The sequence below is a fragment of the Lucilia sericata genome, unplaced genomic scaffold (assembly GCF_015586225.1).
Source record: "Lucilia sericata isolate MDLA Ls3-8-SP2 unplaced genomic scaffold, ASM1558622v1 Contig001532F_arrow, whole genome shotgun sequence".
Classification (NCBI taxonomy): domain Eukaryota; kingdom Metazoa; phylum Arthropoda; class Insecta; order Diptera; family Calliphoridae; genus Lucilia; species Lucilia sericata.
The window spans coordinates 1-26,774 of NW_023995456.1; positions in this window are offsets into that span (position 1 = coordinate 1).

Here is a 26,774-nt window from a genome sequence, read left to right on the forward strand (position 1 = left end):
TAGTTAGTTAGTTAGTTAGTTAGTTTAGTTAGTTAGTAGTTGTAGTTAGTTAGTTAGTTAGTTAGTTAGTTAGTTAGTTAGTTAGTTAGTTAGTTAGTTAGTTAGTTAGTTAGTTAGTTAGTTAGTAGTTAGTTAGTTAGTTAGTTAGTTAGTTAGTTAGGTAGTTAGTTAGTTAGTTAGTTAGTTAGTTAGTTAGTTAGTTAGTTAGTTAGTTAGTTAGTTAGTTAGTTAGTTAGTAGTAGTTAGTTAGTTAGTTAGTTAGTAGTTAGTTAGTTTCGTTAGTTAGTAGTTAGTTAGTTAGTTAGTTAGTTAGTTAGTTAGTTAGTTAGTTACTTAGTTAGTTAGTTAGTTAGTAGTTAGTTAGTTAGTTAGTTAGTTAGTTAGTTAGTTAGTAGTAGTAGTTAGTAGTTAGTTAGTTAGTTAGTTAGTTAGTTAGTTGTAGTTAGTTAGTTAGTTAGTTAGTTAGTTAGTTAGTAGTTAGTTAGGTTAGTTAGTTTTAGTTAGTTAGTAGTTAGTTAGTTAGTTAGTTAGTCGTTAGTAGTTAGTTAGTTAGTTAGTAGTTAGTTAGTTAGTTAGTTAGTTAGTTAGTTAGTTAGTTAGTTAGTTAGTTAGTTAGTTAGTTAGTTAGTTAGTTAGTTAGTTAGTAGTAGTAGTTAGTTAGTTAGTAGTTAGTTAGTTAGTAGTAGTTAGTTAGTTAGTTAGTTAGTTAGTTAGTTAGTTAGTTAGTTAGTTAGTTAGTAGTTAGTTCGTTAGTTAGTTAGTTAGTTAGTTAGTTAGTTAGTTAGTTAGTTAGTTAGTTAGTTAGTTAGTTAGTTAGTAGTTATTAGGTAGTTAGTTCGTTAGTTAGTTAGTTAGTTAGTTAGTTAGTTAGAGTTAGTTAGTTAGTTAGTTAGTTAGTTAGTTAGTTAGTAGTTAGTTAGTTAGTTAGTTAGTTAGTTAGTTAGTTCGTTAGTTAGTTAGTTAGTTAGTTAGTTAGTTAGTTAGTTAGTTAGTTAGTTAGTTAGTTAGTTAGTTAGTTAGGTTAGTTAGTTAGTTAGTTAGTTAGTTAGTTAGTTAGTTAGTTAGTAGTTAGTTAGTTAGTTAGTAGGTAGTTAGTTAGTTAGTTAGTTAGTTAGTAGTTAGTTAGTTAGTTAGTTAGTTCGTTAGTTAGTAGTTAGTAGTTAGTTAGTTAGTTAGTTAGTTAGTTAGTTAGTTAGTTAGTTAGTGTTAGTTGTTTAGTGTAGTTAGTAGTTAGTTAGTAGTTAGTTAGTTAGTTAGTTAGTTAGTAGTAGTTAGTATTAGTTAGTTAGTTAGTTAGTTAGTTAGTTAGTAGTTAGTTAGTTAGTTAGTTAGTTAGTTCGTAGTTAGTAGTGTAGTTGTTAGTTAGTTAGTTAGTTAGTTAGTAGTAGTTAGTAGTTAGTTAGTTAGTTAGTTAGTTAGTGTAGTTAGTTAGTTAGTTAGTTAGTTAGTTAGTTAGTAGTTAGTTAGTTAGTTAGTAGTAGTTAGTTTAGTGTATTTAGTTAGTTAGTTCATAACGTTCAAAACTTTTTGTTGCCTTCACCTTCATATGTATGTAATACGCACACTATTTTTACACAACGTAAATTTTATTTTGTTTAATCGTACCAAAACAACAACAACACCCGACATACTTTTTTATGTGGAGATATAATTTACACACATTTTTGCCATTATTGTTCTTGTTGCATTTATTATGACAGACACAACAAATATTCTTTTATAAAAATGTATATTTAAATTTAATGGATGATGTGGTGTTTTTTATTATACATATTATGTACATGAAGTAAAATCTAAAGGTATTTTCATTGTTTACTATAAGTACATACATAGAAGTATCTGTATTTAAAAGAGTGTACGCATATCATTGAAAGCATTTATTAAAAAAATCTGAAAAATTGTATGTATATGTATTTGTATGCAAATATTTATTTCTTTAATATTTATATGCTAAACAAAGTACTCATTCAAGAACAATAAAGTCTGCATTTTAAATATTAAATTTTTATTGTCAGAAAATGTTTGAGTCTCATTTGTTTACATAAGAACTGACTACATGCTGTGACTGTAATTGCTTATGTAGTTTTTTTATTTTAATTGTTTAGGATGTGTTTCATATAAAATTAAAAAATATTTTGGATATAATATTAAAAAGTAAAATATGGCATATATATCTTTCTTTCTTTTTGGAGATAATAATACGTGCATATTAGAATATACCTTTAAACAACCATGTCAAAATGTTTTTAATACATTCATATATTTTAATTGGTTTAAAAAATTCACACCGAAAAATATCTAAACTTAAATGACCTTTATCAGACTTCAATTTATCTTCTTTTGTCTTTCCAAAATAATAAACCTACAAAAAGAACATTTATAATTATCAGCTATGACAACTGAGTTAATTAAACAAAACTCAAAACGAAACAAAAAAAAAAATAAAATCTTATTCACATAATCACTGACATATAAAAACACATGTGTGTCAAAACAATACATGTTGTAACATGTCAAAGGTCACATTTGTTACAAATTAGTGTATTTAGACAGAAAACCATGTAATGAAACAGAGAGAAAGAAACGACAATCAAAAAAGTAAAGCCATACATATTTATATTTGTACATATGTACATATACATATGTATATAAAAAATAATTTTAAATGTCGTTTGAATAAAAATATGTAATTACTATCTTAAAAAGGGATTAAATAAAAAAGAGTAAAATTTGTTTAAAGATCTTTAAAATTTGCAAATGGAGACTTGAAGATAGAATAACAATCATATTTGGACTGAATAAGCGTACGTTAATAAATCTGAGAAAGAACATTATTTACTATTTAATGTCGCCTGGAACACAACACTTTAATAACTAAAACATTAACTACATAATATGGTTCGTATAATGGTCCGAGTTCTAAAAATAAAGATATGTTAATTTACACAATCATTAATTCGGTTGATAAGACAATTATTCACTTCTAGAAATTGATTCGAGCAAAAACAACATTTTCTGGGCCCACCCTAATATATAAATATGGATCCCTTTTAGATTTTAAAACGGTGTTATGTCTACTTGTCAGTTGGAAACACTATACATCACAATTGGAAATATTTTTCGTCTGTCCGTCCGTCTGTGTGTTGAAATCACGATGGGGTCCATACGGGAGGAGCTAGACAGTTTAAATTTATTATAAATTCACTATTGATAAGGGATCCTGAAAAACAGCTTTAACGGTAATAACTGTTTTAAAAGTACGAGTATAGCGATGAAATTCCACACATATAAGTTTTATATGAGCGAAAATCTCTCTACCAAAGTTAATTAGGATCGGTCCATAATTAAACCTACCAGATTTAATAAAAATTCTGTAATGTTCGGTCCATAATTGACTCAAGACCCCTTATGCTCATATTAACATTGCTGTTCGATAATACAATTAAGCAAGCACTTAATAAAGAAATAAATTTCTCAATTCCTCAACGGACATTCCAAAAATACCTTTTTACATATGTATATACTTAGGGCCAATTTCCGAACAATATTTTATTACCACCCTAATGAATACTTATATAATGCTGTCTATCATTTTAACTAACAGCTTTTCAATCTAAATGCCCATCTATCTGTCTGCTGCTTGGTTTATTGCTCCTAAGGCGTTTTTGTCTGGAAAACCATAATTTTTCTTAAGTATTCCCTTTTCTCCTTTTTAGTAAACTCTTTTTTTCTTGGTTGGATTTAAGTTGACACATTTTTGGTTGAATGTTTTTTTATTTTTGCAATAAAAAAACATGCATTTGAAATAGAAAAGAAATATTGTGAAAAAATAAATTAATCTGTAGCATATTGATAGTAGGAACTCGTAAAAAACTATCTACATAGCAACTAACTGCAGTCTGTTTAGATTACAATAGGGTATATAAATGACTGTCAGTTATATATAAAAATTAAGCTAAACCAAATCTTAAATACCCATCATAGATTCTATTCATATTGAACTTATATTTATGAAATTTTATAAAGATACAGGCATTCTGAAGGAAGTTTTTAACAATAAATTGATTTTCTAAAAAAAAATGTACATTTGTATGTGAGGTATATGTGTAATGCAGTTTATTTTTCCAGCTGAGGTATAACTCAGCCTGTCCAGGTACAGTTCAAAGGTAAATGAAAACACAAATATTTTAAATGTGATGTGTAATTCGGAACAAAACTTTATTATGGAAAACCTTAAACTACTTATAGTCTACTTAAGTGTACGATGTGGCTCGAGATAGGTGTTGAGTTTCGGCATGAACGATGATTATTCGATAGCCGATCATTGAATATCTTTCGGCGGTGTTGACGGTGAAAGCTGGACGAGGAAAATAAAGAATTAAAAGGAATTTTATGTCCGTTTTCTGGCGAGGTTTCTTTTTAATTTTAGTGGCTATTTGTTCTACGATTAATTGTTTAATCTGCGTAGCTACCAAAGAAATCGCAAGAATACAATTGTAAATACTACATGAAGTCAAGAAAAATTCAGAGGTTCTTGAGCTCGGCTTAGAATACAATCGCAAATACTACACGAAGTCAAGAAGTATTCGGAGGTTCTTGATCTCAGCTAAGAATACAGTAGCAAGTACTACACGAAGGCAATAAGTATTCAGAGATTCTTGAGTTTAACTAAGAATACAATTCTAAATTCTACACGAAGTCAAAAAGAATTCAGAGGTTCTTGATCTCGGCTAAGAATACAGTCGTAAATACTACACGAAGTATTCATAGGTCCTTGAGTTCGACTAAGAATACAATCGCAAATACTATACGTAGTCAAGAAGTATTCGGAGGTTCTTGATCTCGACTAAGAATACAGTCGCAAATACTACACGATGTCAAGAAGTATTCGGAGATTCTTGAGTTCGACTAAGAATACAATCGTAAATGCTACACAATGTCAAGAAGTATTCTGAGATTCTTGGGTTCGACTAAGAATACAATCGTAAATACTACACGAGTTAGTTACAAATGTAAGAAGAATTCGAGGGTTAGAGGTACTGTGTTAGATTCGGGCCGTACTTCGGTATCATGCATAAGTGCAGCACTAACGGCAATATCAGCTCTACCTCTAGTCACAAAACTGTGACCACTTATATACATTTCAACATAAACAAGTTAGGAATTATAAACTACTTACATGTTTTATATGATGTTTAATGTATGATGTGTTGTATAAAGTACTTGTTGTATACTATACAATGTATAGATTGTTTAATGTATGATGGTTTATTCATACATTTATTTATTGCATGTATAGGGTTTTGTAACTACCACGTTAGGTTGGTAATTGTGGTCCAATTTCGCCAACTTTCAAAAAAGATAAATTTTTTAGAGAGAAACAAATTTCATGGAATTATATTGCAAAGTTTTTGTAAAAATAGCTTTGCATAACTTCTCATGATGTGAACCGACTTTGTTAATTTTCAATACCAAACATTTTAGGAATATAGAGAAAATTTAAAGTGGTTAATTGCAATTACTTCGTAAGCGTGGTTTACACAAAAAGACGGACACATTTAAATCGCCCCAGAATATATCCCCACTCACTGATTGTGGTGGATTATGAACCAAGCGCATTATATAGAGGCAACGTGGTATTATTTAATTGCAATTTAAACTAGAAAATTACAGTTTGTTGGAGAAATACTGGTGAAGGTAAAGATTTCCGCATCAACTGTCCTACACAGAGGGAAAAAGAATTATACACGCCTGGTATAAAATTGACACCAAACTGTTTATAATTTTTCAATACCATCCGTTGTCAAAGTATAAACATACGTACGACAACACTATGTAATGTTGACAACATTGCAACAATTTGTTTTCGAAATCTAACTTTTATACACGTCCGTTGTCTAAATGTTAACAAACGTGGTAAGCTCACCGTTGCCAATAGAGAGCTTACCACGTTTGTTAACATTTAGACAACAGATGTGTAAAAAATTTAGACAACGTTGCGTTATCAACATTACATAGTGTTGTCGTACGTATGTATATACTTTGACAACGGATGTTATTAAAAAATTATAAACTCTTTGGTGTCAATTTGGTACCAGCCGTGTATATTTCCTTTTCCCTTTGTGTAGCTACATATTATTTATTTGCTATACAGATTCTATTTATAACAATCGCATAATTAAATGTTAAGCTTAACGTACCTACTGAACTTGATTGTAAATATAACTTAAATACTAGCAATGACTCACAAAAATTTTACAATGTGTCAACACCTTCAATAAAAGCAACAAAAAAATAAAATTTCTTTTACATATAAAGGTAATAAAAATGCAAATTTTGGGTCTTTTAAGAAAATTTCAACATTTCCTTTAATAGTGACATTTTAATAATTCATTTTTGAATAAAAACATTAGTTGTAAGTTGTTAAACACACAACAAAACTTATAATTAAAATGCAAATTTAATTCTGTTAATGACAGGGAACAATTTACAAAAAAATATATAATTGAAAAAACCCTGACCGTTTTACTTAATTACCTATGAAATTGAAAAAAATTCTTTTCATATTTCTTTTGGACAAATTATATTTTATGGCAATTTTCTACACGTTTTATACTATATCAAATAAACGAAATAACAAAAATGTTTCCTTTGTAGGCCACAAACAAACAGTAACGTTTTAATTCCTGTTTAATTTCCTTAGTTTTTAGCATGAAAATAAAATAATGACGGGACATCATCAAGTACATACAACATCATCAAATTTATTTAGATCCCCAACCAGCTAACTGTCCTAGCTAGGAAGCCTTTTTTGCTTAATCATTATTAAAGACTTCATCTTAATATTTTTAGAAGTTGGGTAATTAATTAAAAATTCTATTATAATTTGCTATTTATAGCTTAAGTTAAAGGTGGGTTAGTGTTGATGAATATGATGTTAAGAATGATGACGAAAATATAATTTATATTAACATGAGGCCTATTAATTTAACAATTTTATTTCTTTTCTGTATGAATTGTTATATATATTTTATTTTCATTAGTTCTTACTTTGAAGGCATGTGGTTGTATTTAACGTGGATGAACTTATTTCCCTTAAATGTAATATATTGTAGAAAATCTTTTTGAAAAATGTCCTTCCTTGTATGTCCTCTCGTACATTCAGAGGCTGACCAACAGACCTATAGATTGATAGTGTAACGATTTCTACTACCACTATCAAGTCTCTGAAGGACGAGGCTACCTAATAAACCGGCTCTGCTCGTCGTCGGGGTGTGTTCTTGTCCTTTAGAAGACCTGATCGAAACTCGCTACAATGAACTTTACTTTAGGTAGCTTTAAAAAAAATTATAGTGGTATTTTAGGAAAATAACATAAAAGGGAACATTATTGATAATGGTTGGGAATGGGTTAAGGTGTTGATTCCATTCCCTCTATTTCCGACCCTCCCTAATGGCAAATATCTAATTTTCAATACCATCCCAAAAGATACCTTGCACTATCTACAAGACTTCACCGTTCGTAAATGAAAATAACAAAAGTTTAGTTTTTCATTTTAAAATTTAAAGAGTAATATTGACATGTTTATTCATTGGAATTTCCTAATATACATACATATATAACAAATTGACCAAATTATAAAACAAAATTTTTTATGTTTAAATATTTACAATGGTAAATTAGAAATTAATAAAATATGGTCACTCTTATTTAACTTCATAAATCTAATATTCGTTAAAATATTTTCTATTAGACCACATAAACTTTAAATGTTATGTACTTTCCTTAGTTTATTATAAAAATGTTTAAAGCATGAATAACAACAACAATATTAATGTTCAATCACTAAAGATGGTAACTTTAATTCCGAAACTCAAAACAAAATGAAATTAATTTGCTCAAAATTTCAATTAGTGTTATTCATGCTTTTATTTGTATGTATGTTCGAAAAGTGTTATAAAATAAGAAAATATTCAAACTTACATTATTTATCCCACGAAGTCTGCAAGCGCTCGTAGACGGCTGTGAGTTTTATCTTCAAATTTGAATTTTCAAAATTTATATTATTATGTATGTATTAGTTAGTTAGTATAATAATGATGTGAGAGAGATTTTCAAATATGGTGATTTGTGTTTATGAATCAATTTTGATGTTTATGAAATTTTTATTAGTTTATTGATGTGTTAGTGTTTCGTAAAGTCAAAATGTGGAATGTGGAATTTATTTGATTTTAATATTTATGAATGGAAAATGTAATATGATTATTACATTAGCACAAAAATTGTAAGGTGACCATATAAAATTTTATATATTAAGGAAAATGTACGTTAAGTATTTAAGATTATTCAAAAGAAATTTAAGAAGTTTTAATTATTTAAAACAGAATTATTTAAGAATATAATAAGAAGTTTAAAAATGAAAATTGAAATAGTACTTAATAACATTTAAATATAGAATAGAATGAGTATAGTTCAAGAAAGATAGACGAAAAGTTAGATTAAGATGAAAAGTTAATAAACAAATTTAAAATAATGTATAAAATCATGAACAATTATTATAATGCAAATTGTTTCCTTGTGTAAATTAGGGAAATGTACTAGTTGCGATAAGTCCAGGAATAAGAAAGATGTTTTAGAACGAAAGTAACCACACTTTATGTATAAAATTAGTAACGAAATTTAAAATTATGACCAAAATCGTTGGTTAGTTGGATTTCGCTCAATAAAAGTTTCTTAAAAATTTAAATGGCCAATATAAATATGATGTTCGTCGGTCAAAAAAAAAAAAATAATAACGAATATCAATATCGTGGAACTTGTGTTACCACGATATCTGTACCCAAACACCAATACAAATTGCCAAAAGTTGATTGATGAGAGCTTGATCTTTCTTCCAGAAAACAAATATGGATGGATTCGATAACCAATAACAAAAATGGAGTGTTTTGCAACCCAAATCTACATATATGAAAGAATATTCCAAATAAGAGTAACATATCCTTTCTTACCAATATAAATATATCCTTACCAGTTTATATAACTTGTTTTCCCCCAATATACAAAAATATCCTCTTCCTTTAGTTTACAAACAGAAATAATATTGTTATATTAACAAATGTTGAAACGAACTTCTTTTTTAAATTTTCGACACACAAATGAATTTAAAATTTTCATAATTTTCCTTTTCGATAATAAAAAAGCCTACTTTAAATTATTTAAAAAAAATTAAAATTAATAAATAAAAACCCAAAAATATACACTCAAATAATTTCGCCAATAAAACTTCTAAAATCGACACCACAAAGCAGATAAAGTTGTAGAGCAATCGTATAACTTTATCTGAAAAAGTCGATAAAAGAAAATAAAACTTAATTTTCCATTTAAGACCAAATATCCTTGATATGGTATATACCAGTGTGTCCACTTTGAGTATTCTGATCCTTCAAATGCCCCAGAATCCAAATCTATAGATGGTAAAACTTCTAGTTCAATTTCCGATATGGTCAATTCATTCTCAAATGCACGTGATAATGCGTCGGGAACAACATTATCTTTCCCCCTACGGTGCTCTATTGTAAATACAAAACCCTGTAATTTCAGTGCCCATCTTGCAAGACGCCCTGCTAAATCTTTTTGCCTCATTAGCCACTTAAGACTAGCGTGGTCTGTGATAACTTTAAATTCCTGTCCTTCGATGTAGTATCTGAATTTCTTAATAGCTAGTATCACTGCAAGACATTCCAATTCCGTAATGGAATAATTTCTTTGTGCCTTATTTAACTTTTGTGACATGTAGGCTATCGGACGCTCATTACCCTCATCATCCATCTGAGCCAATACAGCTCCTACACCATATGTGCTAGCGTCACATTGAAGTATAAAGGGTTTTGTAAAATCAGCATGCACTAAAACAGGTGCCGTTGTCAACTTATCTTTTACTATATCAAATGATCTTTGGGCCTCATCTGTCCATTTAAATGTCTTATGTTTACTCAACAATTCAGTTAAGGGAAAGGAAATTGCTGCGTAATCGTCGATAAATCGGCGATACCAGCCCGCCATACCTAGAAATTGGCGTAATTGCCTAACCGATTTTGGGACTGGGAATTCTGAAATCGCCTTAACTTTACCAGGATCGACTTTTAGGGAACCTTCACCAACAATATACCCTAAATATTGAACACTTTTAATTGCGAAACTGCTCTTATTAATATTTATCGTTAAATTAGCCTTACGAAGTTGTGTTGCTACTTCTTGTAAATGTCTTAAATGTTCGTCAAAATTTTCCGAAATTATCAGTAAGTCGTCAAGATAAACAAATACATTTGATTTTAAATAATACGGAACGACTACGTCCATAAGTCTGCACATTGTCTGTGGTGCATTGCACAATCCAAACGGCATTCTTGTAAACTGGTACAATGGCCGATTAGGGATTGTGAAAGCTGTCTTAGGTTTAGAAGATTCGTCCAGTTTAATTTGCCAAAAGGCATCTTTCAAATCTACTTTAGATATGAAGTAAACAGGAGGAAGTCTTGAAATGAGTCCGTCAATATTTGGTATTGGGTACGAGTCCTTTACAGTCACGGAGTTAAGTTTTCTGCTGTCTACACAAAAACGTACTTTGTTAGGCTTAACGATAAGAACACCAGGTGACGACCATGGTGATCCAGGACATTCCTCAATAACACCTAATTCGATCATACGGTCTATCTCCTTAAATAACAATTTCTCCCTTGCAGGAGATATGGGATAATACCTTTGTTTAATAGGTATTGCGTCACCTGTATCTATCCTATGTTCAAGTAAGGTAGTGCATCCTAACCCATCCCTTTCCGAATTCGGAAATGATTCTACAATTGCCTTAAGCTGACGTTCCTGTGTAGCATTAAGTGGTATCTTATTCATGTCCGTATCTAACACGACTTCATTAATACAATTTTCCATAGATATTCTAATACCAAATTTCTCCCAGAAATCAATACCGCATATTATGTTCTGTCCTATTGTTGGAATGACTAAAAATTCGAACTGTTCTTTTCTACCATTGTGACGTATTTCCAACTGAACCGATCCAGCAACATTTTGCTTGGTTCCATCAGCTGTTCGAACTTTGCCTAAACATCGTTTGTAATATCCATATCTAATAATATCTTCTCCTAACTTTCCTCCAATAACACTCGCGTTAGCTCCACTATCAAGTAATGCAAAATGAGATTGATTGTCTATATCTAGTAAAATGTATGGTCGATTGTCATTGTCTTTATTTACTATTGCGGAAATTGTATATTTTCCATATAATTTCCGTTGTCTAAAATAATTTCTAATTCTTCTAGCAGATCTAGTTGGCTTGGGTTTTTCTAATATTTTGTTCTTCATATAGTCTCTAACTTGAATATGAATTGGTCTAATTAAAGAATGGTCATGTGAAGTTTCAGTTTTTAAATGTCCATTTAATTTTTCGGATGCCCGTTCTTCGATGATCGGACATCCCTTACAAAGTTTCCCCGCTTCGCAGAACAATTACTACATTGAGGTCTATACGTATCCCTTAGACCACATCCGTAGCAAAAAACTTTTCTAGGTTCGAGGCAGTCCATATAATTGTGCCCTATTTTCTCACAATTCCAACACTTTCCTGTTTTCTGTATCACACATATTTCCGTATCGGTATCCTGAGATTCTAAAATGTCAGGTTTATCCTCATTCTCACAGTCTAATTCTAAAATCTGTGCTTTAGGACCTACACGTTTGAAATTATGAACCGAAGCCATATCGTTCACAAATTTTTCGTGTCTGCGAACAGCTTTTCTGAATTGTGACACATGAGTTATTTCCAGGTGTAGAAGTTCGTGACGAATTTCTGGATTTAAGTTACGTAAAACTGTTTCACATAACTCTTGATCGGACAAAGGGGACCTTAACTTGTCACATAATACCATAATAGCATCGAAATATTCATCGAAAGTCTCTGACTTCTTTTGTTTCCTTCTCCGGATATCATCGATTACGTCAAAATCGGTATAAAATTCTTTATATTGTCTTTTTAAAGCCTCGGTTAATTGAAACCATGAAAGGTCATCGCAATTGCGGTGATATCGCCAATACCACTGCAAAGCCTTTCCTTCAAATAGAAGGTGAGCGTGCTTACACAAAGCATCGAAATTTCCTCTCAAGTTAGTAGTAGTCAAAGTATTTACCCTATAAATAAATTCATCTACAGAAATGTCTGTCGAATTTCCGGTAAAACGTAATCTCCAGTTCTTTATTACATTTAAAATCTTCTCTGAGTGTATGTCTACTTCAAAAGGAATGTCAGGTATTGGTGGAACCGAATTATGTCTCGAATGTATATTACCTTCATTCGAATTGGACCTTAAATTATTAGAAATCATAAGGTTTCTAATCTCATTCGATAGAATGCTTGAAATTTCGTTCCTAAATTCACTTAAAGAATCTGAAACTATTTGTCGTACTCTACCGTCATCCATATTCGACCTAGTATCTGCATTCGTTTCAAGATTTGCCTCCCTTCGACTCTGTTGTCGAGTAACAGGCCCTGGTCTCGAGGTACCACCTCGTGCTTCGTCTACTGTTGAATTTGGATCATCGTCCCCTTCAACAGTTACGTTCAAGTTTTCCCTACTACGTACTAAAGGCATTCTTAATTATCAAACTAACAAATATAACTAAAGAAATATAAACAAAACAACGTAAATAAGTATCCCTATAAGAAAATGAAGTTAAATGGCAACTCTTAATATCAAAACTATTGAAACTTATTCAAAATTTTCGTATAACAAATAAAAATAGATATATAATTCAATAATTTACTACTAAGTGAAGTCCAGAAATAATGCAAGTGAAATCAAAGTATAAATACTAACTATCAACAATGTTCAAAAGATTTATAGTTTTCCATTTCCAATGTGAGATTATTCGATAATAAATCGAAATAATCTAGTCAAACATAAGATCTGAGAAAAGAAATATAGTTTAGATACACCCTAATGGAGAAAACTCGATATAAACCAAGTAATTCCTATCCAATCAAGGTAGTAAACTAAAACAAGAAATTATAAGACAGACAGTAAAGGACATACGAGTTTGTAATCGAATTAGCATCCATTTACAAAAATCTCAAGTACGAACCCAAACCCTGAGTAATGAAACATGAGTGGAAAATATGGTAGCAATATTCGATATGAATGATTAAAATGTCCTATTAACTACTCATGTCAAAAAAAAAAGAATAAAGAAAAGAATAGATATAGAGAAAATAGGAAAATACCACCACATCACCAAAGGATTCAAAATGGCCATCAGTCACTAGATGTAAACACAAAATAATTCTCGAAGTCACGATAACTAATGGCCCCACGTTGGGCGCCAAAAATTCTATGTAACGATTTCTACTACCACTATCAAGTCTCTGAAGGACGAGGCTACCTAATAAACCGGCTCTGCTCGTCGTCGGGGTGTGTTCTTGTCCTTTAGAAGACCTGATCGAAACTCGCTACAATGAACTTTACTTTAGGTAGCTTTAAAAAAAATTATAGTGGTATTTTAGGAAAATAACATAAAAGGGAACATTATTGATAATGGTTGGGAATGGGTTAAGGTGTTGATTCCATTCCCTCTATTTCCGACCCTCCCTAATGGCAAATATCTAATTTTCAATACCATCCCAAAAGATACCTTGCACTATCTACAAGACTTCACCGTTCGTAAATGAAAATAACAAAAGTTTAGTTTTTCATTTTAAAATTTAAAGAGTAATATTGACATGTTTATTCATTGGAATTTCCTAATATACATACATATATAACAAATTGACCAAATTATAAAACAAAATTTTTTATGTTTAAATATTTACAATGGTAAATTAGAAATTAATAAAATATGGTCACTCTTATTTAACTTCATAAATCTAATATTCGTTAAAATATTTTCTATTAGACCACATAAACTTTAAATGTTATGTACTTTCCTTAGTTTATTATAAAAATGTTTAAAGCATGAATAACAACAACAATATTAATGTTCAATCACTAAAGATGGTAACTTTAATTCCGAAACTCAAAACAAAATGAAATTAATTTGCTCAAAATTTCAATTAGTGTTATTCATGCTTTTATTTGTATGTATGTTCGAAAAGTGTTATAAAATAAGAAAATATTCAAACTTACATTATTTATCCCACGAAGTCTGCAAGCGCTCGTAGACGGCTGTGAGTTTTATCTTCAAATTTGAATTTTCAAAATTTATATTATTATGTATGTATTAGTTAGTTAGTATAATAATGATGTGAGAGAGATTTTCAAATATGGTGATTTGTGTTTATGAATCAATTTTGATGTTTATGAAATTTTTATTAGTTTATTGATGTGTTAGTGTTTCGTAAAGTCAAAATGTGGAATGTGGAATTTATTTGATTTTAATATTTATGAATGGAAAATGTAATATGATTATTACATTAGCACAAAAATTGTAAGGTGACCATATAAAATTTTATATATTAAGGAAAATGTACGTTAAGTATTTAAGATTATTCAAAAGAAATTTAAGAAGTTTTAATTATTTAAAACAGAATTATTTAAGAATATAATAAGAAGTTTAAAAATGAAAATTGAAATAGTACTTAATAACATTTAAATATAGAATAGAATGAGTATAGTTCAAGAAAGATAGACGAAAAGTTAGATTAAGATGAAAAGTTAATAAACAAATTTAAAATAATGTATAAAATCATGAACAATTATTATAATGCAAATTGTTTCCTTGTGTAAATTAGGGAAATGTACTAGTTGCGATAAGTCCAGGAATAAGAAAGATGTTTTAGAACGAAAGTAACCACACTTTATGTATAAAATTAGTAACGAAATTTAAAATTATGACCAAAATCGTTGGTTAGTTGGATTTCGCTCAATAAAAGTTTCTTAAAAATTTAAATGGCCAATATAAATATGATGTTCGTCGGTCAAAAAAAAAAAAAAAATAATAACGAATATCAATATCGTGGAACTTGTGTTACCACGATATCTGTACCCAAACACCAATACAAATTGCCAAAAGTTGATTGATGAGAGCTTGATCTTTCTTCCAGAAAACAAATATGGATGGATTCGATAACCAATAACAAAAATGGAGTGTTTTGCAACCCAAATCTACATATATGAAAGAATATTCCAAATAAGAGTAACATATCCTTTCTTACCAATATAAATATATCCTTACCAGTTTATATAACTTGTTTTCCCCCAATATACAAAAATATCCTCTTCCTTTAGTTTACAAACAGAAATAATATTGTTATATTAACAAATGTTGAAACGAACTTCTTTTTTAAATTTTCGACACACAAATGAATTTAAAATTTTCATAATTTTCCTTTTCGATAATAAAAAAGCCTACTTTAAATTATTTAAAAAAAATTAAAATTAATAAATAAAAACCCAAAAATATACACTCAAATAATTTCGCCAATAAAACTTCTAAAATCGACACCACAATAGAACAAGATCGTGTTTTAAGGATCCAAATATGTAAATTATAAAATTTATATTTAGCAATTGTTTCTATATTTTTCAAGAAGAACTTTAAATTACAAAATTGTTATGAACTATTTGTATAACTCAAATCATGGCCCCTTTTTAATTATATGCCTTTAAAGGTATTTCTATGAAAATTTTGTTTTAATTTTTTTTCTTTTCACTTTTTTTCAACAAACTAATACCACTTGTATTTATCTAACCCAAACAATTAACGCAGTAAAAAAGGTTCGTTATTAAACCTAGTTTGGTTAGCTGTAGTCACACATGTATGAAACCATACAAGTATTCATTCAGCGGCAAATAGTTATTTTTTTGTGGGAATCGAATATTGGTATACCCTATAAATAATTTTGACTTTGTTTCTTGAATATGTCTCATAGAATTATTGAAGATTTGGTTCCCCAAGATATCTGAGGTTTTTAGAAAATTGATTTTGACAAACAGACAGACGGACAGACAGAGACAGACGGACATGGTTTGGGCTGCATTTTTAAAAGACTGATACACGGTAAAATATAAATTTTCGGAATAAGTTTCTCTTATCGCTCCTAGAAACTAGGGAAACAGGACAAGGCTGTGGGTTAATAAAATGTTGGATTTTTACAAACAGATATACAGACGGACAGATGGACAGACAAACATACAGACAGACAGACAGACAGACAGACAGACAGACAGATAGACAGACAGACAGACAGACATGAACAAGACTGATACACAGTGAAATATAAATATTCGGAATAAGTTTCTGTTTTCGCTCCTAGAAACTAGGGAAACAGGGCAAGGCTATGGATTAATCAAATGTTGAAATTGAGCTAATAATGCTAAGATTGGGTATGTACTGGTGTGCGGTGTACCATCGGATACTTGTATCTAATGAATGAGAGGGACTGTGAGTTGTATATGGGAGATGTCGAATTGAATGATAGAGTGACGGTGGAAGTGGCGGAGGAGTTTGTTGAGACGTTGGCGGAGTTGTTAATAGCTTAAAAAAGTCGTATATCTTGGAAACTGGTGCACTTAGAGTCCTTAAATTTTGCACGGACAACTTTGACATCCATAAGAATATTTTTTGACAAAATGGGCGGAATGGCTACAGTGGGCGTGGCACCTTCCATATTAAGAAAATATTAAGTCAGTATATCTCAGAAAATATAACAGTTAGAGTCTTCAATTTTAGTCGGAGTCACTTAAGTTTCAATATGACTATTAAGGATAAAAAGTGAGCACACTAGCAGCAGGGGGAGTGACACCTCCCATATTAATTAAATACAAAAATTCGTGTATCTTGGAAACTATTAGAGTTAAAATCTTCAAATTTTGCACGAAGAACTTTAACATACATGTAAACATATTGGGTAATAAATTGGTGGACTACCAAGGGGGGAATCGGCACCTCCTATAAGAAATAAATAAAAAAAATTTTATCTGGGAAACTAATATAACTAGATTTTTAAAATTTTTCACTAAGGACTTTCATATTCATATGAACATTTTGGGAAAAAAAAATCGGACTTTCATCAGGGGGTGACTTATAGCCCCCTTATGAAAAAATAGTATATCTGCGATACTATAGAAGCTAGAATCTTCAAGTTGTACATAAAGAACTTTGACATTCATGAGAACATTTAGAGAAAAATGGGCGGACTTTTAATGGGAGGATTGGCAAAGCACACTGGATATAGCTAGTAATAATATAACAATAACAACCATAGTCGTAGAATTAGCATTGGTTAGCGTATAAACAATTCGTCTCTGCCGAATATATATGAAAATCATTTGGTTTGCGATTAAAATTTTATGCGTGCATGGTTTTACATTCATAGTAAACCAAGTATTATAAAAACTGCATATAATAAATGATTTTACACATTCGCACTCATACACACATACCTGAATAAAATAAATTTATTCAAATTTAATTTTGCTTATCATAAATCCCCCAAGGTGTATTATTCAAAGTCACTTAAGTGTATGTTTTCCACAAAACAGACCAGTGGTCTGTGTGTTAGTGAGTGTGTAGTTATATTTTTTTATATTTCATGCTAAATTCTTTTTTTTTCGGTTTCATTCTAAAAATCAGGTTAAATGCTAAACATTCCACAGTGGGGCAGAATGGAAATTTTTTGGAAATAAATCTGGCATTTCTAAACGGCTGATCCGATCGGGATAAAATTTGGCGTGAGCGTAGCCAAGGAGTATTCGAGTTTAAGTTTTGAAGATGAACCCTGCAGATGCCCCAGGGACGGCGCTGTGGCGGCTCAAAGTAGGGTACCTACGACATGTAAAATTTTTAAACTCGTGCCATTTTTTTGTTTTTCACCCAAATACAAAGATTTTTATATTTTGTGAAAGCGCTCGACGAGATCTTGAAAAAACATGCTTGGACATACTACTTATCTCTTATAATATCCGAGTTATAGGCATTTAAAAATTTAGTGATACAAAATTTACCATACCTTGGTCCGCCTTTTTTTGAATACCGGGCGTAATTTTGGACCAAATGGACTCAATTTTTTCTTGTTAGTTAGACAACAAAATTTCCAATAATATACAAAAAATTTCAGATCAATATCATTTATAGATCCAAAAATATACGTTTTTTAATTTATAAATTCAAAAAATTTTAGATTTTTGCCGTTTTTTTGTCCAAAATGTGTCATAACTCTTTTATTAATAAAATAAAATTTTCTTTAAGAACATATAACAATTTTATAGTTTTCTAAAAGGTATCTTTACGCAGAACGCTTTGGCGTAAAAAACTTGTCCTATTTTTTGAAAATGTTGCCACTGCGTCCTTCCGAATATGACCTATTTTTTATCAAAACTTCAACTTTGGGCGACATGTTCTAAAATCCCAAAGCTGTGATCAGAAAACTGAAAGCAGTTTTGGAAACCTCAATATGTTTTCTATTTACTCCAAAAGTATTTTCCCAGCCCTGAAAGAAATGTGGACCCTATGGGCAAAAAAGTAAAAAATCCCATTTTTGGGATTTTCATTCCTATTTTTGGGAATTGCGGGATGCCCTTTGACCTTTTCAATTTTTTTTTTGCATATTCTTATTTGAAATGACTAATTTAACAAGCGTTGAAAATTTCATTGAGTTTTGTTCATAAATAAAGATTTTGTCATATATTACATATTTGTTTAATTTCTAAAACTATGATTTATATCAAAATTTTAATAGGATCGCAGATAGCTACAACAATTTAGTCCATATTTATCCCTTAATATCATTTTTTAGTTAGATATGGAAATTCTCGACCCTTTACAAAAAATTTCAAGCCAATATCTCAATTACATTCAAAAATATGTTCATTTAAACCTGTGTCCTTTAACTTCATCTTTTTCATATTTTAGTATTAAGTATGACAGCACATATTTAAATCTTATATTTACCTATTTTCTATTTGTTTGCTTATCCTTATAATTGAAAGGTCCTATTATGCTTAAATTTTCAAAAATTTATAACTATTTTTTACCTAAATTTTTTCGACAGATCATTTCGTTCTGTTTCGTTTATGATCATGTAGGAAAAAAAAATATACAGGTAATGATAATTTCGATTCATTCACTAATAAGAAATATCAATGACTGAATTACAGGTTATAGTAATATAGTCCTAAATGTTAATAGGTAGACAATTCGTAATTTTTTACTTTGGAGCTGCGGAAAAAAGCAGAATCCAAGAAGAATTTAAAGTTCAGATGGGATTAAACATCGACAAACCACTTTCAAGTTGAGGTAGTACAAATGACGGTAATACGTCGAGAAGGTTTTTTCGTGATTTTGAAATTACTTCAAAAATAACTGGAATCGACAAGGAGTTGCTTCGAAGAGTTAAAACTATTTTAATGGCACTGAATAGTAAACATAAAATTAATGAAAATCGATTTGGGGAATACACATCTGAAATTTCTAAATTACTTGTATCTCTGTATCCATGGAGGGAACTAACACCAACAGTACACAAAGTATTGTGTCATGGTCAAATAATAATTGAATCGAATATTCTTCCACTTGGAGAGTTAACAGAAGAAGCCCAGGAAGCGAGGAATCGAGATTTTAAGCATGTTCAACTATTCAGCTCAAGAAAATGCTCCAGGCAATCACAGAATGAAGATATTTTTAATAGTTTACTTCTATCTTCTGATCCTGTTCTTTCAACTATGCGAAAAAGATGGATTTGTTATGAAACTCTATCATCTCAAAACAAGGAAGATTTAAAGGACTTATATTACCTTCTGGATATGTATACCGATATGACAGATTATTTTATAGAAAATAAGTAGTGTTAGGAATTAACTATATAAGTAGGTTGTAAGAATTAATTGTATTATGTTTAAGATAAACAGTTCAAATAAAAAAAGCTATTATACTAACTGATGATATTGTATTAAATTGTGTTTTATATTTCGGTGGGCGGGAAAGGTAATTTGTGTGGGGTGATTTAGGTGTTGTTGTGCGTGGCTCATAATAAAATTATAATTTTTTTTATTTTATATACAATATTATAATAAAATAATTAACTAAATAATTTTTAAAAATTGTCCAAATATTTTATTCAACACCAAATGTATGTTCTGTCATACTTAATACTAAAATATGAAAAAGATGAAATTAAAGGACACAGGTTTAAGTGAACATATTTTTTAATGTAATTGAGATATTGGCTTGAAATTTTTTGTAAAGGGTCGAGAATTTCCATATCTAACTAAAAAATGATATTAAGGGATAAATATGGACTAAATTGTTGTAGCTATCTGCGATCCTATTAAAATTTTGATATAAATCATAGTTTTAGAAATTAAACAAATATGTAATATATGACAAAATCTTTATTTATGAACAAAACTCAATGAAATTTTCAACGCTTGTTAAATTTGTCATTTCAAATAAGAATATGCAAAAAAAAAAAAATTGAAAAGGTCAAAGGGCATCCCGCAATTCCCAAAAATAGGAATGAAAATCCCAAAAATGGGATTTTTTACTTTTTTGCCCATAGGGTCCACATTTCTTTCAGGGCTGGGAAAATACTTTTGGAGTAAATAGAAAACATATTGAGATTTCCAAAACTGCTTTCAGTTTTCTGATCCCAGCTTTGGGATTTTAGAACATGTCGCCCAAAATTGAAGTTTTGATAAAAAATAGGTCATATTCGGAAGGACGCAGTGGCAACATTTTCAAAAAATAGGACAAGTTTTTTACGCCAAAGCGTTCTGCGTAAAGATACCTTTTAGAAAACTATAAAATTGTTATATGTTCTTAATAAAAATTTTATTTTATTAATAAAAGAGTTAAGACACATTTTTGGCAAAAAAAACGCCAAAAATCTAAAATTTTTTGAATTTTTAAATTAAAAAACGTATATTTTTGGATCTATAAACGATATTGATCTGAAATTTTTTGTATATTATTGGAAATTTTGTTGTCTAACTAACAAGAAAAAATTGAGTCCATTTGGTCCAAAATTACGCCCGGTATTCAAAAAAAGGCGGACCAAGGTATGGTAAATTTTGTATCACTTAATTTTTAAATGCCTATAACTCGGATATTATAAGAGATAAGTAGTATGTCCAAGCATGTTTTTTCAAGATCTCGTCGAGCGCTTTCACAAAATATAAAAATCTTTGTATTTGGGTGAAAAACAAAAAAATGGCACGAGTTTAAAAATTTTACATATCGTAGGTACCCTACTTTGAGCCGCCACAGCGCCGTCCCTGGGGCATCTGCAGGGTTCATCTTCAAAACTTAAACTCGAATACTCCTTGGCTACGCTCACGCCAAATTTTATCCCGATCGGATCAGCCGTTTAGAAATGCCAGATTTATTTCCAAAAAATTTCCATTCTGCCCCACTGTGCATTCTAAACTTAATTTAAAGTTGAATATGCAAAAACCTTATACATTTATGACTGGTATAAACCTGTATAAACACGAGTATTTTCATCAGTAATATATTCTAGAAAGTGTTTTCAAATTAAAATAATTTTTTTTTATAATTGCTTTAATTTAAGTTAAGAAAGTTTTTATAAACAAAATGTTTGAGCATACTATGTAATGTTTCAATTTATGTAAAAATGTTTGACAAATAATTTACAGAGTGTAGGTTTTCAAGGTATTCTGTAATAAATTTAAAGTTATAAATTTAACAAGTAAGAAATTATAGTCGGGCGTGGCCGACCATATAATACCCTACACCTGTTACAAAAATAAAATGTGATTTAGTTTTCATAATAAAGCATTTAAGTTGAATTGCACCTTGCCTTGAATTATACTTAAGCCATTTATTGTTGAATAAAATTGTGGACATTTAAGTCAAATTTTGAAGGGGGATTTGTATAGGGGCTAGGGTCATATGAGAACCTATTATTATGGAATTCATGCGAGTCATCAAGGCTAGTATAGAACTTGGTTTTGCAGCTTTTTAAACTTAAAATCCCTATTCGTCGTTTTCAGTTGTATGGGGGCTAGGTGAAATAATGGACCGATGTTAACCATTTTCAATAAGCTTCGTCTCCGGTACCATAGAAGATCATCTGCCAAATTTCATTGAATTATCTTCAAAAATGCGACCTTTAGTTTGATTACAAGGTTTACAAGCCCAATTCGGGGGTTCAGTTGTATGGGAGCTAGATGAGAAAATGGACCGATGTTAACCATTTTCAATAGGCTTCGTCTCTGGGACAATAGAAGATCATGTGCCAAATTTCATTGAATTATCTTCAAAATTGCGACCTGTAGTTTGATTACATGGTTTACAAGCCCTATTCGGGGGCTCAGTTGTATGGGCGCTAGGTGAAATAATGGACCGATATTAACCATTTTCAATAGGCTTCGTCACTGGGCCAATAGAAGATCATGTGCCTGTAGTTTGATTACAAGGTTTACATGGACGGACGGACGGATGGACGGACGGACAGACGGACGGACAGACGGACGGACATAGCTAAATCGACTGAGAAAATGATTCTAAGCCGATTGGTATACTTTAAGGTGGGTATAGGACCAATATTATTGTGCGTTACAAACATCAGCACAAATCCAATATACCCTCCCCACTAAAGTGGTGTAGGGTATAATAAACTATAGATCAAAAATACACTATATAAACTAAGCAATCTGCCATACAATGAGTACCCAAGGCCTTTTTTCACTGTGAAAGTACTTGCAAGTATGTATTCATATGTAATTGTATCTATCAATGTAAATTGATTACAATGTTTATTTTCACATTTTCCCTTGACAAATCAGCTAGAATTGAATTGATAAAAACATTAAAATTTTTATAGGCTTTTCTTGTTGTGTTTTTTTTTCTCAATAGATGGATGTGACACACAAGGAAGGATCACAGTGATTTATAGATGGATTTATGTTATAAATATAAGTACTATAGATTTATGTAAAATATGCTCGTATTGTAGAAATATAAAAATAACTGAGATTGAATTGTTAGAATTTATTGGTTGCCTAAATAAAAAAACTTAACGATGTTGAGGGGTCTAAACATATATTAACATAAGAAAGTAAAGTATTGTAATAAAATGGCTTGAAAAGGGCTTTTTATTACTTTTAGCATATAAAAATTAAAATTCAGTTTGAAGTTTTTGAAATAAAGAAAGTTTTTTTTTATGGGAGGGTCAGAATAATAGTGGAAAAATAAAGGGAAAACATACATAAAATTTTCAATTTACTGGGATTGATGGATTGATTAAATCTTAGGGCTATAAATAATTTGTAAAGTTGCCATCAATAGGGATTATCGGAATCAGTTTATGAGAACTTGCAATAAAATCTGTTTATGAAGGAAACTTTTAAATTGATGAAAATATTTGGTTGCATACTTGTTATTAACAAAAAAGGACAGTTTCTAAAGCTGTTCAGTATCTTAGTCTTTGTATGTGTTTGAAAAGATGTCATAATTTTCTCTTTTAAAATTCTGCATTCTTCCCTTAAATATGAAATAACCCTTAGCACAAACTTCTAACATTTTATCACCAACCATTGATTTCAACGATTGATATTTTCACATTTTCCTATGACTAAATGGCAAACATTCATAATGTTTAATTATAATTTTTCTTTTCGATTTTTAAAGAAAAAAATGGCAACAAAAAGGGAATGTAGTCAAGTTAAAGAATTTATGTTTTGCATTGGTTAGGGCATGGTCGACCACATGATATCCTGCATGAATGAGTAAGTTAAAAACGTAGATTATTTTGAGGTCCTATCATTGGAAGTATCATTTAGATTTATATAAAACAAAGATTTCCCGATTTTTTGTAGAGAATCTACAACATTTTAACATAATTATAAGCACAAAAGCCCTCTTCGGGGATACGGTTATATTCGTCCTTGGGTCAATAGAAAAGTATGTGCCAAATTTCATCAAATTATCTTTAAAATTGCGACCTGTAGCGTGCCCACAAGGTTTACATGGACACACAGAGGGACAGACAGACAGATAGGCAGACTGACTGACTGACTGACTGACTGACTGACTGACAGACAGACAGACAGACAGACAGACAGACAGACAGACAGACAGACAGACAGACAGAAATACATACAGACAGACAGACGGACGGATAGACAAACGGACAGACAAACATAGCTTAATCGACTCAAAAAGTGATTCTGAGTCGATTGGTATTGGGTGGGTGAAGGACCAATAGTTTTTAGTGTTACAAACATCAGCACTAACCCATTATACTCTCCCCCCTATAGTGGTGTAGGGTATAAAAACTAATTTTCTAAAAAAGGGCTATGATTAGGACCTCGGACCAAAAAAGGCATATGTGCAAATTTCATAAATTTATTATGAAGATTGTAACCTGTATCATGTGCACAAGTTAAACATGGACAGCCAGCCAGACAGGCGAATAGACAGAACTTATTCGAAAATTATTCTGAAACCGACGTAAACTTTAAACCAAAGTTTTGATGCCTTACAAACATCATCATACAACCAATATGCCCCTTCCACTAAAGTGATGTACTACATAAATACATATTAACACTGAAATGTCTGTATCATTAATTAAGTTAATCGAGCGTATAAAACAGTTTATTAAACGAATTATTATTTTGATGCTGATGATCACTGATTTACACAATTGTTAATAATGAACATTTTAATAAAAGCAATGCACAGTGAGTCGTATTATAGAGTAATTGAGATACATATTTGCACAAATGTTGGAAATACTCAAAAGAAATGTATGGAAAGACACAACATCCTTTCATTCTGAATAGATAAGGTTTGAGTAAATTATGCACATTTGTCTTTGTGTCATCATGTAAATCATATGATTGAAATATTTGAAATATTTCTTGACCTTTATTACTACCTGTGAAATATAGAAATATCTTATTGAAAATTTGACCTGGTCTAACCTAATCTCATTGATCCAATTGGTGATACCACAGGACTATTGCAGGACTTAGAACACATTTCAGTCATTTTTTCAAAATATCTTAATATAGTAATACAATCTGATATGAATCTAAAATCCTGTAAGTAAGGGGTCATAATTGGTTCAATTTATATTTCTAATTTTTACATAGAATCGAAACACTGTGCAGTTATGCTGCAGTAAAACATTTGATTGTTTTTTGTTTTTTTCTTTTAACTTAAATACTCGTAAATAAATATACATAAATCACTCTAGTTATATAAAAATAAATGTCAAATTTTATTCCACTTCATTATAAATAATAAAAACGAAATCCTACAAATACACACACAGCACATAATATAATTAATCACAATGATTTATAATCTCTGTCTGTTATTTTTGATGCATATACAAATGAAGGTCAAATGGACAGTAAGAAAAAAGAACTGACCCATATTTAAATTAACAAAAGATAAATGATAACATATTTTATTAATATCTACTGTTAGTTTTATGAAATTATGTATATGGCGTTGCACGTGATAAACTAATATGCCAGTTAATATGAATCTATTAATATGAAACGTTATAATAGACAATCAAATATAATTATTCAAAAAGCTAATTTATTTAAACAAATTTATCTATGTACATATTTCTGTACAATAAATAGTTTAAATGTAAATGATTGATGACTTTGTCCAATTTTCTAAGTATGAACATATATGGAAGGTAGGATCAATTATAATAAATTAAATAGTCTATAATTCCGTAAAAACGCATTTAAATCAAAAACCAAGCTTATATTTTGATCACCCATATATCCACTCAAAAATCGATTTTTTATAAAAAACTTAAAAACGGCCACAACCTCGGTAAAACGCATTTAAATCGAGAAAAAGGCTAATTTTTTAGTCACACATATTTCCAGTCAAAAATGAATTTTTTGGTAAAAACATAAAAAAACAAGCTTATTTTGTGATCACCCATATGTCCACTCAAAAATCGATGTTTTTTGTCTAAATCATAAAATCGGCTATAACTTCGTTAAATGGTAAAACAAGTTTATTTTTTGATCACCAATATTTCCATTCAAAAATCAGAATCGATTTTTTGGCCAAAAACACAAAATCAGCTATAACTTCCCTAAAACGCATCTAAATCGAAAATAAAGCTTATTTTGTGATCACCCATATTTCCACTCAAAAATTGATTTTTTCGTTAAAAACATAAAATCGGCTATAACTTCTTTAAAACGCATTTAAATCGAAAAACAAGCTTATTTCGTGATCACCCATATATCCACTCAAAAATCGATTTTTTTTATAAAAAACTTAAAATCGGCTATAACTTCGTTAAAACACATTTAAATTGAAAATAAAGCTTATTTTTTGAACACCCATCTTTCCCCTCAAAAATCAATTTTTTTTTGGCCAAAAACATAAAATCGGCTATAACTTCGTTAAAACGCATTTAAATCGAAAAACAAGCTTATTTTGTGATCACCCATATGTCCTCTCAAAAATCATTTTTTTGGTCTAAAAAATAAAATCGCCTTTAACTTCGTTAAAACGCATTTAAATCGAAATACAAGCTTTTTTTGTAATCATCTATATTTCCACTCAAAAATCAATTTTTTGGTCTAAAACATAAAAATTATGTCTGTGTGGTTGCGTATGAGTAATATTTAATTCAAAAATATTCCAGATACGTTGTCCCGAAGAACAGCTTTCTCATAAAGCAATAAAAGTTTTTTTGCAGACCAAGAATACTCTACATTAATACACATCGTTTGATAGGTAATCATAGAAATAAGTGGTCC